At 39.7% G+C, this 14,262-nt stretch overlaps 1 pseudogene; it reads left to right on the forward strand.

Annotated features, from left to right (window-relative positions):
• Nucleotides 1-373: 373 nt before the first annotated feature.
• On the forward strand, nt 374-675 carry LOC110296497 (alpha-ketoglutarate dehydrogenase component 4 pseudogene; annotated as a pseudogene).
• Nucleotides 676-14,262: the final 13,587 nt, after the last annotated feature.

Consider the following 14,262-nt stretch of genomic DNA (forward strand, 5'->3'; position numbering starts at 1 on the left):
TCATCAGCATTAGCCCCTACTAGAACTCTCCCCTAAGCAAGACAGCTGATCAGAGTTGGAAATGCAATCTGGGTTTCACATCAAACCAATAAGTGTATTTTGACTCAACTGAAAACTCAAATGTCTCAATATTCACACTCTGGGGAAACACTCCACCACTAATTAACATTGTCTAGCATAAATTCAGAAGGGGAGAAAGGTGGTATGTGCCCAGGACAATTTACTTACAGCTATACTGTGAACTGAAATTGCTACAGTTTCATTTTATTTGGTTTCATTGTTTGAACTTGACAGTAACTTCATGAGATGGTCCAACAAACTAACAAACCATTGAAAGGAACTAACTGGCCCCTACTTGGGGGCCACCATAGGCAGCAAAATGCCTTATGCCACCAGGGTCATGCAGGTAGCAAAGCCACATGCTCCATTAATAAAGTTCGCCACAAAAGAGACAAACCTAAACTCAGTGCCTCAGAAGCTCTGGGATCTGCTGCGCTCCCCTCCCACTCCTCAGTCATTTCACAGCATTCTAAAGGAAGTATGTCCCCCAATTTACTGATGCACCAGGGGCCACCAGACACTGCAGAAATTATAAAATCATTACCCCAGAAATACAGAAGAAATCCTGTGTCTCAAGAGGAAATGGAATTTATCCATCGTGGGGGTCCAGAGTGATCGTCGTGGATGCTGCTTGTCACCAGACAGAAGGATTCGCTTTACAATAAAGGACTTCCACAATGTCAAATGAAAAGTCATATATTAAACAACCTTAATAAATATTCTGTGAGCAGAATGAAGTATAGAAACTCCAGGTGGCCCCTTGCATCTCCTACGTTATGTATCTTGGTCAGCTTCCCCACTAGCCGACCTGTACACATATTAAAGTCTACATTTTTAAGTGCTAGCCTGTTAGCTTGCTCTTGATTATTAAATGTTCCCAGTGATGAGCTATTAAAAGGACATAATATCTAAAAAAGAAAAAGGAAAAAGAACAAAGAAAAGAAAGGAACTAGCTGTCAAATTTTTGAGAAAGGGATTTAACACTACAAAAAAATTCCCTCAGGAAGATATAACCTGAATTTCCATTTAGAAATATTTGGGAAAAACAATATGCTCAAATTGAAAAAATAAACATTTAGTTCTTAATTGATTATCCAATTAAGATTTGACTAAGTTGACCAAGTGGTCAACCCTGAACTCACACATACAAATAACTTATATGCATTAAGCAGGTTGTATTTTATAATTTATATAATATAATATAATTTTATAAATTTATATATTATACATACACAGGTATATGTAAAACAGTTAAAGAAACAGAGGTCAGATATTTTAAAGAGATCACGGGGGTATGTGGAAAGGGTTTGAGGGGAAAAGGAGAAGGGAACAAGCTACATATTTTCATTTCAAAAAGTTTAAAAATATTTTAAATACAGTATGACTTCAACAATGTTAATTGGTATTTCTAAATATTTATTTCTATTTTTACATTTGTTCGTGCAATTCTTAAAATGCAGATTCTCACAAAAATCATACATTGACAGACAAGTTATTATAATAATCTTACAAGTCAAAAGCAATTTTAAACCATACATGTAAAAATACCATATCTGTTATTGCTACAGTTTAAAAAGTAAAGTCACACAATCTGATTTAGAAGTATGTATCCACCACCTAAATGTAGTTTTGCTAATGTAGTTTATTTTACATACAAAATAAAAATAGGAAAATTAACTGTACATTTCTGCCTTAATTTAGATCAAGGAAAGGAAGTGGAAAATGATTCTGATTTAAAATCAGAAGTATCTCCTGAGGCTTACAGCTCTCTCTGCAGCCTTCCTTTGTGGCAACCCAGGCAAGCAGTTGATCTGTGCATTATTTTACAATCATCTATTGATTTTTATCTTCCTTGAGACACTTAAGGCAAACAAGATCTTCACACATTGAAACACATCTCAATACTCAGATTTCACTCTAAGGCTACTGTAAATTAAAGCCTAGGGACTGAAGGCTGAAACAATTTGCTAGTAGCCTGGTTCACTATATTGGAAAGATAACATAAAACTCAGGTCTTCTCTCTCATTATTAAAAAAAAAAAAAACATTTAATTCATATTTTGTAGAAATAACAATTAAAATCATGAAAAATGTTAATTTTGACATTAAATGGTGACATAATCCTTTTTCTATGCCTCCCTGTCTCTGTCTCTCACATACACAAATATGTACACACACATGCACACAAACACACTCCTATGCCTTCAAGATTCTTCTCTCTCAATTATCTGACTTATATAGCTTCTTAATATAGTTTTGTTCTCCTACTAAGATAAAAATTTAATATTTTATATATATACGTGTGTGTGTAAGTGCATATATATGGTTTTACAATAGGTTTAAAAGAGATTTAAGTACATTACCACATAGGCCATCCCATGAAACAACTTCAACAAATGTAGCAAAGACACTAATGATTATTATATTCAATGTCTCCAGATTCAATACTTAAGAATCTCTAAAACAGTAGCTTCTAGTTTTTGAACACCTGATTAATAATTTATGGCAACATCTCTTAGCAAACAAATTTAAAGTTGTAAAAAGCATGTGTTTTAGGTAACATTATCGTATAAGGTGCTATTAAGTTGGGTCTGAATTTCTTCTTTTGTCACATTGACATGATCAAAGGGAAATGGCAAGACCTACAGCTGCTTCCCCAACTTTACAATTTGAAATTGTTCCTACAGGCTAGGTAGCCCAGAAACCTAGACTACAACCAAATGTGACTGGCAAACAAACAAACAAACAAACAAACAAAAAAAAAACAAAATCATTTTAAGTCAATAAAATTATTACTAATGATATTCTGCTATACTTGTAGAACAGAGCCTACCATAATCTTCAGAGAGAATTCATCAAACAAATGATAGGAGCAGATACACAGCCAAACATTAGTCATAGCTGTAGGAATTCCGAGGAATAGGGGGAGTAATGATCTTAGGAGTCAAGGGATTAAGAGGCACCACAAGAACACAGCTCACAGAATCAAATAACCAGGCCTCATAGGTGCTCACAGAGACTAAAGTGATAAACAGAGCCTATATGGGTCTGATATAGGTCCTCTTTACACATATTTTGGTTGTGTAGCTTGGGTCTGTCTTAGAGTTTTTATTGCTATGAAGAGACACCACAATCATGGCAAATCTTTCAAAGGAAAACATATCATTGGGGCTGGCTTAGATTTTCTGAGGCTTAGTCAGTTATTGTCACAGCAATATGTACAATCACATGCAGGCAGGCATGGTGCTGAAAAGGGGCCTGAGAGTTCTTCATCTTGATATGCACACAACAGAATTTACTGTGAGCCACACTGGACATAGCTTGAGCACATGAGATCTCAAAGCCTGTTCCTAAAGTGGCATACTCTATTCAAATGCACAAGTATATGGGGCCCATTCCTATCCAGACTAGAACAGTGTTGTTGAGGGATACTGAACAGAGGGAGTGAGGGCTGTCTATGACCCTTTCATTCTGCCTTTCAGACCCTTTTCCTCTTACTGAGTGGCACCATCCAGCCTTGATATAAGGGTATGTACCTAAACTTATTGTAACTAGTTATGCCATGTTTAGTTGATACCCACTGGGAGGCCTGCTCTTTTCTCAAAGGAAATGTTGGAGGAGTGGAGTGAGAAGAGGGGAGTTGAAGGTGTATGGAACTGCAAGATTAGGAAGGAAGACAAACTGTGGTAGAAATGTAATATGTAAGAGATGTTATGGTTTGCATATGCTTGGCCCAGAGAGTGACACTATTAGAAGGGGTGGCCCTGTTAGAATATGTGTGGCCTTGTTGCAGTGGGTGTGTCACTGTGGGAATGGGCTTTAAAACCCTCATCCTAGCTTACTGGAAGTCAATATTCTGTTAGCAGCCTTCAGATGAAGATGTAAAACTCTCAGCTCCAGCTATACCATGCCTGCCTAGATGCTGTCATGTTCCCACCTTGATGATAATGGACTGAACCTCTGAAACTGTAAGCCACCCCAATTAAATGTTGTTCTTCATAAGAGTTGCCTTGGTCATGGTGTCTGTTCACAGAAGTAAAACCCTAACTAAAACAAAATTAAATTAAAATTAAATAAGCACAAAAAACCTTCAAAGAATTTCATTTGCAAATGATTGATTTGAAATGAACTCTTCTGAAAACATGGAAATTATCTATAAGCTATGAATGAACTACAGTTTTATTATAAGCAATCCTTAACCCAGAATTATTTCTATCTAAAGGAAATGAAGAGACAAAAAATGGAGCAGAGACTGAGGGAAAGACCACCCAGAGACTGCTCGACCTTGGGATTCATCTCATCTGCAGACACCAAACCCTGACACTATGGCTGATGCCAAGAAGTGCTTGCTGATGAAAGTCTGGCATAGCTGTCCTCTGCCAGAACCTGACCACAACAGATGCAGAAACTTAAAGTCAACCATCAAAATGAACCCAGGGACGCCAATGGAAGAGTTATAGGAAGGATTGAAGGAGCTGAAGGGAATTCCAACCCCATAGGAAGAACAATATCAACCAACTGGACACCCCAGAGCTCTCAGGGACTAAACCACCAAACAAAGACTAAAAATGGAGAGACCCATGGCTCCAGCTACATAAGTTAGCAGAGGATTGCCTTAACTGGCATCAATGAAAGGGGAGGACCTTGGTGTTGTGAAGAATTGATACCACAACATAAGAAGACACTAGATAGATAAGGCAGGAATGTGGGAGTGGGGGAGCATCTTCATAGAGGCAAAGGAAGAGGGATGGGATGGGCATTTTCAGAGGGGAAATCTGTAAGGAGGCAACATTTGAAATATAAATAAATAAAATAACCAATTAAAAAAAGGCAAAGCCAGGTACCTGGATCACTCAGAGACTAGTCTACACAAGGTGAGAGAGTGTGGACTAGAGAAGCTACACAGCTTCTGGGACAGACCCCGTTTCAGACCTTCATCTTCTGGGAGGACGCAGGTCCGAACACCAGCTATCTGTGCACCTTCCCTGTAAGAGGAGAGCTTGCCTGCAGAGAGTACACTGACCACTGAAACTCAGGAGAGACCTAATCTCCCTGGTCTGCTGATAGAGGTTAACAGAATCACGAGAGGAACAAGCTCTAACGAGAGACAACTATAACAACTGACTCCAGAGTTTACCAGATGGCGAAATGCAAACATAAGAATATTACTAACAGAAACCAAGACCACTCACCATCATCAGAACCCAGCACTCCCACCTCAGCCAGTACTGGATATCCCAACATACCCGAAAAGCTAGACCCAGAATTAAAAGCATATCTCATGATGATGGTAGAGGACATCAAGAAGGACTTTCATAACTCACTTAAAGAAATACAGGAGAACACTGCTAAAGAGGTAGAAGTTCTTAAAGAAAAATAGGAAAATACAACCAAACAGGTAATACAATTGAACAAAACCATACAAGACCTAAAAAGGAAAGTAGACACAATAAAGAATACCCAAAGTGAGACATCACTGGAGTTAGAAACCCTAGGAAAGAAATCTGGAATCATAGATACAAGGATCAGTAACAGAATACAAGAGATGGACCAGAGAATCTCAGGTGCAGAAGACTCCATATAAAACATGGGAACAACAATCAAAGAAAATGCAAAATGCAAAAAAGATCCTAAGTCAAAACATCCAGGAAACCCAGGACAAAAAGAAAAGACCAAAGGATAATAAGAGTAGATGAGGACACTCGCCAGATACCCACAACACCCGCCACAGGATCTTAAGACTTCTGGTGAGTGGAACACAGCTTCTGCTCCAATCCAATTGCGCACGGGACCTAAGACTGCAGTAGTTAGGAAAGCAGAAAACCGGCCTGAGTAGGGCCACAAGCCTCTACCGGTCTGACCAGCACCAGGATAGCTAGGGCCCAGGGTCGGCTGACACCCGCCAGCTGCCCATACACCCACCACAGGATCTTGGGACTTCTGGTGGGTGGAACACAGCTTCTGCTCCAATCCAATCACGCAGAACCTGAGACTGCTTTAGTTAGGGAAGCAGAAAGCCTGCCTGAGTGGGGCCACAGGCCTCTTCCTGTCTAACCAGCACAGGGGTGGCTGGGGCGCGGGGTTGGCTGACACCTGCCAGCAAACCACAACACCCACCACAGGGTCTTAAGACTTCTGGTGAGTGGAACACAGCTTCTGGTCCAGTCCAATCACACGGGACCTGAAACTGCTTTGGTTGGGGAGTCAGAAAAACGGGCTGAGTAGGGCCACAAGCCTCTTCCGGTCTGACCAGCACCTGAGTAGCTAGGGCGCAGGGTCAGCTGACACCCGCCAGCTACCCAAGACACCCGCCACAGGATCTTAAGACTTCTGGTGAGTAGAACACAGCGTCTGCTCCAATCTTTAAACAGAGACAACGATAACAACTAACCCCAGAGATTACCAGATGGCGAAAGGTAAACATAATAATCTTACTAACAGAAACCAAGACCACTCACCATCATCAGAACCCAGTGCTTCCACTTTGCCCAGTCCAGGGCACCCTAACACACCGTAGAAGCTAGACCCGGATCTAAAAGCATATCTCATGATGATGGTAGAGGACATCAAGAAGGACTTTAATAACACACTTAAAGAAATACAGGAGAACACTGCTAAACAGGTAGAAGACATTAAAGAGGAAGCACAAAAATCCCTTAAAGAATTGCAGGAAAACCAGACCAAACAGGTGATGGAATTGAATAAAACCAACCAAGACCTAAAAAGGGAAGTAGAGACAATGAAGAAAACCCAAATTGAGGCAACGCTGGAGATAGAAACCCTAGGAAAGAAATCTGGAACCATAGATGCGAGCATCAGCAACAGAATACAAGAGATGGAAGAGAGAATCTCAGGTGAAGAAGACTCCATGGAGAACATCGGCACGACAATCAAAGAAAATACAAAATACAAAAAGATCCTAACTCAAAACATCCAGGAAATACAGGACAAAATGAGAAGACCAAACCTACGGATAATAGGAGTAGATGAGAATGAAGATTTTCAACTCAAAGGACCAGCAAATATCTTCAACAAAATTATAGAAGAAAACTTCCCAAACCTAAAGAAAGAGATGCCCATGAACATTCAAGAAGCTTACAGAACTCCAAATAGACTGGACCAGAAAAGAAATTCCTTCCGACACATAATAATCAGAACAACAAATGCACTAAATAAAGAAAGAATACTAAAAGCAGTATTGGAAAAAGGTCTAGTAACATATAAAGGCAAGCCTATCAGAATTACACAGGATTTTCACCAGAGACTATGAAAGCCAGAAGGGCCTGGACAGATGTTATACAGAAACTAAGAGAACACAATTTCCAGCCCAGGCTACTATACCCAGCCAAACTCTCAATTACCATAGATGGAGAAACCAAAGTAATCCACGACAAAACCAAATTCACCCATTAACTTTCCACAAATCCAGCACTTCAAAGATAATAACAGAAAAAAAAACCAATACAAGGACGGAAACCACGTCCTAGAAAAAGCAAGAAGGTAATCCCTCAACAAACCTAAAAGAAGACAGCCACAAGAACAGAATGCCAACTCTAACAACAAAAATAAAAGGAAGCAACAATTACTTCTCCCTAATATCTCTTAATATTAATGGACTCAACTCCCCAATAAAAAGACATAGACTAACAGACTGGTACAGAAACAGGACCCAACATTTTGCTGCTTACAGGAAACTCATCTCAGAGAAAAAGATAGACACTACCTCAGAATGAAAGGCTGGAAAACAATTTTCCAAGCAAATGGTAGGAAGAAACAAGCTGGAGTAGCCATTATAATATCTGATAAGATTGACTTCCAACTAAAAGTCATCAGAAAAGACAAGGAAGGGCACTTCATTCTCATCAAAGGTAAAATCCTCCAAAAGGAACAATCAATTCTGAATATCTATGCTCCAAATACAAGGGCAGCCACATTCATTAAAGATACTTTAGTAAAGCTCAAAGCACACATTACACCTCACACAATAATAGTGGGAGACTTCAACACACCACTTTCACCAATGGACAGATCATGGAAGCAGGAACTAAACAGGGAAACAGTGAAACTAACAGAGGTTATGAAACAAATGGATCTGACAGATATCTACAGAACATTTTATCCTAAAACAAAAGGATATACCTTCTTCTCAGCACCTCACGGTACCTCCTCCAAAATTGACCACATAATTGGTCACAAAACAAGCCTCAACATATACAAAAATATTGAAATTGGCCCATACGTCCTATCATATCACCATGGACTAAGACTGATCTTCAATAACAAAATAAATAATAGAAAGCCAACACACACATGGAAACTAAACAACACTCTTCTCAATGATATCTTGGTCAAGGAAGGATTAAAGAAAGAAATTAAGGACTTTTTGGAGTTTAATGAAAATGAAGCCACAACATACCCAAACTTATGGGACACATTGAAAGCATTTCTAAGAGGAAAACTCATAGCTCTGAGTGCCTCCAAAAAGAAACTCGAGAGAGCACATATTAGCAGCTTGACAACACACCTAAAAGCTCTACAACAAAAGGAAGCAAATTCACCCAAGAGGAGTAAATGGCAAGAAATAATAAAACACAGGGGTGAAATCAACCAAGTGGAAACAAGAAGAACAATTCAAAGAATCAACCAATCGAGGAGCTGGTTCTTTGAGAAAATCAACAAGATAGATAAACCCTTAGCTAGACTCACTAGAGGGCATAGGGAAAGTATTCTAATTAAGAAAATCAGAAATGAAAAGGGAGACATAACAACAGACCCTGAAGACATCCAAAACACCATGAGATCCTTCTACAAAAGGCTATACTCAACAAAACTGGAGAACCTGGATGAAATGGACAAGTTTCTAGACAGATACCAGGTACCAAAGTTAAATCAAGATCAGGTTAATGATCTAAACAGTCCCATATCCCCTACAGAAATAGAAGCAATCATTAATAGTCTCCCAAGCAAAAAAAGCCCAGGACCAGATGGGTTTAGTGCAGAGTTCTATCAAACCTTCAAAGAAGATATAATCCCAGTTCTTCACAAACTATTCCACAAAATAGAATCAGAAGGTACTCTACCCAACTCATTCTATGAAGCCACAATTACTCTGATACCTAAAATACATAAAGACCCAACAAAGATAGAGAACTTCAGACCAATATCCCTTATGAATATTGATGCAAAAATCCTCAATAAAGTTCTCACTAACCGAATTCAAGAACACATCAAAACAATCAACCATCCTGACCAAGTAGGTTTCATCCCAGGGATGCAAGGATGGTTCAATATATGAAAATCCATCAATGTAATACATTATATAAACAAACTCAAAGACAAAAAACACATGATCATCTCGTTAGATGCTGAAAAAGCATTTGACAAAATCCAACACCCATTCATGATAAAAGTCTTGGAAAGAACAGGAATTCAAGGCCCATACCTAACCATGATAAAAGCAATATACAGCAAACCAGTAGCCAACATCAAAGTAAATGGTGAGAAGCTGAAAGAAATCCCACAAAAATCAGGGACTAGACAAGGCTGCCCACTCTCTCCCTACCTATTCAACATTGTACTAGAAGTCCTAGCCAAAGCAATTAGACAACAAAAGGAGATCAAGGGGATAAAATCGGAAAAGAAGAAGTCAAAATATCACTTTTTGCAGATGATATGATAGTATATAAGTGACCCTAAAAATTCCACCAGAGAACTCCTAAGCCTGATAAATAGCTTCGGTGAAGTAGCTCGATATAAAATTAACTTAAGCAAGTCAATGGCCTTTCTGTACACAATGGATAAACAGGCAGAGAAGGAAATTAGGGAAACAACACCCTTCTCAATAGTTACAAACAATATAAAATACCTTGGCTTGACTCTAACTAAGGAAGTGAAAGATCTGTATGACAAGAACTTCAACTCCCTGAAGAAAGAAATTTAAAAAATCTCAGAAGATGGAAAGACCTCCCATGCTCATGGATTGGCAGGATCAACATTGTAAAAATGGCTATCTTACCAAAAGCAATCTACAGATTCAATGCAATCCCCATCAAAATTCCAACTCAATTCTTCAACGAATTAGAAAGGGCAATCTGCAAATTCATCTGGAACAACAAAAAACCTAGGATAGCAAAAACTCTTCTCAAGGATAAAAGAACCTCTGGTGGAATCACCATGCCTGACCTAAAGCTGTACTACAGAGCAATTGTGATATAAACTGCATGGTACTGGTATAACGACAGACAAGTAGACCAATGGAACAGAATTGAAGACCCTGAGATCAACCCACATACCTATGGTCACTTGATCTTTGACAAGGGAGCAAAAACCATCCAGTGGAAAAAAGACAGCATATTCAACAAATGGTGCTGGCACAACTGGCTGTTATCATGTAGAAGAATGCGAATTGATCCATTCCTATCTCCTTGTACTAATGTCAAATCTAAGTGGATTAAGGAACTCCACATAAAACCAGAGACACTGAAACTTATAGAGGAGAAAGTAGGGAAAAGCCTCAAAGATATGGGTACAGGGGAAAAATTCCTGAATAGAATAGCAAAGGCTTGTGCTGTAAGATCGAGATTCGATAAATGGGACCTCATAAAATTGCAAAGCTTCTGCAAGGGAAAAGACACCGTCAATGAGACAAAAAGACCACCAACAGATTGGGAAAGGATTTTTACCTATCCTAAATCAGATAGGGGACTAATATCCAATATATATAAAGAACTCAAGAAGGTGGACTCCAGAAAATCAAATAACCCAGTTAAAAAATGGGCCTCAGAACTGAACAAAGAATTCTCACGTGAGGAATACCGAATGGCAGAGAAGCACCTGAAAAAATGTTCAACATCCTTAATCATCAGGGAAATACAAATTAAAACAACCCTGAGATTCCACCTCATACCAGTCAGAATGGCTAAGATCAAAAATTCAGGGGACAGCAGATGCTGGCGAGGATGTGGAGAAAGAGGAACACTCCTTCGTTGTTGGTGGGCTTGCAAGCTGGTACAACCACTCTGGAAATCAGTTTGGCGGTTCCTCAGAAAATTGGACATAATACTACCAGAGGATCCAGCAATACCTCTCCTGGGCATATATCCAGAAGATATTCCAACCGGTAAGAAGGACACATGCTCCACTATGTTCTTAGCAGCCATATTTATAATAGCCAGAACCTGAAAGAACCCAGATGCCCCTCAACAGAGGAATGGATACAGAAAATGTGGTACATTTACACAATGGAGTACTACTCAGCTATTAAAAGGGATGAATTTATGAAATTCCTAGGAAAATGGATGGATCTGGAGGGCATCATCCTGAGTGAAGTAACATATTCACAAAGAAACTCACACAATATGTACTCACTGATAAGTGGATATTAGCCCAAAAGCTTAGGATACCCAAGATATAAGATATAATTTGTTAAACGCATGAAAATCAAGAAGAACGAAGACCAAAGTGTGGACACTGTGCCCCTTCTTGGAATTGGGAACAAAACACCCATGGAAAGAGTTACAGAGATAAAGTTTGGTGCTGTGGAGAAAGGATGGACCATCTAAAGACTGCCATATCCAGGGATCCATCCCATAATCAGCTTCCAAACGCTGACACCATTGCATACACTAGCAAGATTTTGCTGAAAGGACCCAGATATAGCTGTCTCTTTTGAGACAATGCCGGGGACTAGCAAACACATAAGTGGATGCTCACAGTCAGCTATTGGATGGATCACAGGGCCCCCAATGGAGGATCTAGAGAAAGTACCCAAGGAGCTAAAGGGAACTGCAACCCCATAGGTGGATCATTATTATGAACTAACCAGTACCCCAGAGCTCTTGTCTCTAGCTGCATTTGTATCAAAAGATGGCCTAGTAGGCCATCACTGGAAAGAGAGGCCCATTGGACTTGCCAACTTTATATGCCCCAGTACAGGGGAATGCCAGGGCCAAGGGGTGGGGGTGGTTGGGTAGGGGACTGGGGGGGGGGAGTGTATTGGGGACTTTTTGGATAGCATTGGAAATGTAATTGAGGAAAATACCTAATAAAAATAATTAAAAAAAAAGAGTAGATGAGAAAGAGTAGATGAGAATGAAGATTTTCAACTTAGAGGGCCAGCAACTATCTTCAACAAAATTATAGAAGAAAACTTCCCAAACTTAAAGAAAGAGATGCCCATGAACATACAAGAAGCCTACAGAACTCTAAATTGACTGTACCAGAAAAAAATTCCTCCCAACACATAATAATCAGAAAAGCAGATGCACTAAATAAAGATAGTATATTAAAAGCAGTAAGAGGAAAAGAGTCCTAGCTGAGAGGGAGCACTTTGCCTGAACATTGGCAGCAGACATCCTGGTTCCTGGACCCCTCCAAGTGCATTCTGCACAGGCCCCAGACATCTGGCCACCTTCCCTGCCAGAGGAAAGAGGTCGGAGCGGAGAGGGAGTGCTTTGCCTGAGCATCAGCAGCAGACATCTTGGTTCTGGGACCCTGCCGAGTGTATTCTGCACAGGTGAGAGTACGGAATATAGAAGGTAAAACCTTCTGGGACAGGGGGAGCCACAGAGCTTCTAAGGCAGCCCACTTTTTGGGCCACAGACAGCTGGCCACTTTCCGGACCAGAGGTTAGGGTTCGAACTGGCCCTGGATCACTTTGCCTGAGCATCAGCAGCAGACATCCTTGTCCCGGGACTCCACCGAGTTTATTCTGCACAGCCCCAGAGATTACCAGATGGCGAAAGGCAAATGCAAGAATCCTACTAACAGAAATCAAGACCACTCACCATCATCAGAACGCAGCACTGCAACCCCACCTAGTCCTGGGCACCCCAACACAACCGAAAAGCTAGACCCAGATTTAAAAGCATATCTCATGATGATGGTAGAGGACATCAAGAAGAACTTTAATAAATCACTTAAAGAAATACAGGAGAATACTGCTAAAGAGTTAGAAGTCCTTAAAGAAAAACAGGAAAACACAACCAAACAGGTAGAAGTCCTCAAAGAAAAACAGGAAATCACATCCAAACAGGTGATGGAAATGAACAAAACTATACTAAAAAGGGAAGTAGACACAATAAAGAAAACCCAAAGTGAGGCAACGCTGGAGATAGAAACCCTAGGAAAGAAATCTGGAACCATAGATTCGAGCATCAGAAACAGAATACAAGAGATGGAAGAGAGAATCTCGGGTGCAGAAGATTCCATAGAGAACATGGGCACAACAATCAAAGAAAATACAAAACGCAAAAGGATCCTAACTCAAAACATCCAGGAAATACAGGACACAATGAGAACATCAAACCTACGGATAATAGGAGTGGATGAGAATGAAGATTTTTCAACTTAAAGGGCCAGCTAATAATCAACAAAATTTTAGAAGAAAACTTCCCAAACCTAAAGAAAGAGATGCCCATGAACATACAAGAAGCCTACAGAACTCCAAATAGACTGGACCAGAAAAGAAATTCCTCCCAACACATAATAATCAGAACAACAAATGCGCTAAATAAAGATAGAATATTAAAAGCAGTAAGGGAGAAAGGTCAAGTAACATATAAAGGCAGGCCTATCAGAATTACATCAGACTTTTCACCAGAGACTATGAAAGCCAGAAAAGCCTGGACAGATGTTCTACAGACACTAAGAGAACACAAATGCCAGCCCAGACTACAATACCCAGCCAAACTCTCAATTACCATAGATAGAGAAACCAAAGTATCCCACGACAAAACCAAATTCACACATTATCTTTCTATGAATCCAGCCCTTCAAAGGATAATAACAGAAAAAAAACCAATACAAGAATGGAAATCACGCCCTAGAAAAAGCAAGAAAGTAATCCCTCAACAAACCAAAAAGAAGACAGCCACAAGAACAGAATGCCAACTCTAACAACAAAAATAAAAGGAAGCAACAATTACTTTTTCTTAATATCTATTAATATCAATGGACTCAATTCCCCAATAAAAAGACATAGACTAACAGACTGGCTACACAAACAGGACCCAACATTCTGCTGCTTACAGGAAACCCATCTCAGGGAAAAAGACAGACACTACATCAGAGTGAAAGGCTGGAAAACAATTTTCCAAGCAAATGGCCTGAAGAAACAAGCTGGAGTAGCCATTCTAATATAGAATATAATCGACTTCCAACCCAAAGTTATCAAAAAAGACAAGGAGGGACACTTCATACTCAT

This window comes from Mus caroli, unplaced genomic scaffold, assembly GCF_978045245.1.
Source record: "Mus caroli unplaced genomic scaffold, Mus_caroli_1 scaffold_7, whole genome shotgun sequence".
NCBI lineage: Eukaryota > Metazoa > Chordata > Mammalia > Rodentia > Muridae > Mus > Mus caroli.